Below are 373 nucleotides of genomic sequence, written 5' to 3'. Positions count from 1 at the left end.
ACTAAGAATTGGCCCAAAAACCTCAATAGATGCTAAATTACCCAAAAAATGTAACATGTTGCTTAAATACTCAGAACTGGGCCAAAAAAACCTTAGTATACTAAATTAGCTATAAAAGCTAGCACGCTGCTAAAATATTAGCTTAACCCTTAACACTAGAATCCCTGAGCCTGCGCAAATTCGCGCAGGGAAGAGTCCCCCCCCTCTAGTCCGAGAGCCCATTGATGTGTCATGGTGGGTCACTGATGAGCCATTAACTTGTATATGTTAATGCAGCATGTAGTACCTAAAGTGTATTTGAACTAACAGGTTGTGTGGGGGTTGGAGTTACCTGATGCATGTGGACAAGTATTGGCTTTCCTGCTTTTACTCA

This window comes from Oryzias melastigma, linkage group LG13 (genome assembly GCF_002922805.2).
Source record: "Oryzias melastigma strain HK-1 linkage group LG13, ASM292280v2, whole genome shotgun sequence".
Classification (NCBI taxonomy): domain Eukaryota; kingdom Metazoa; phylum Chordata; class Actinopteri; order Beloniformes; family Adrianichthyidae; genus Oryzias; species Oryzias melastigma.
The sequence above is the reverse complement of the archived record's forward strand: the minus strand, read 5'-3'. Positions refer to the sequence as shown.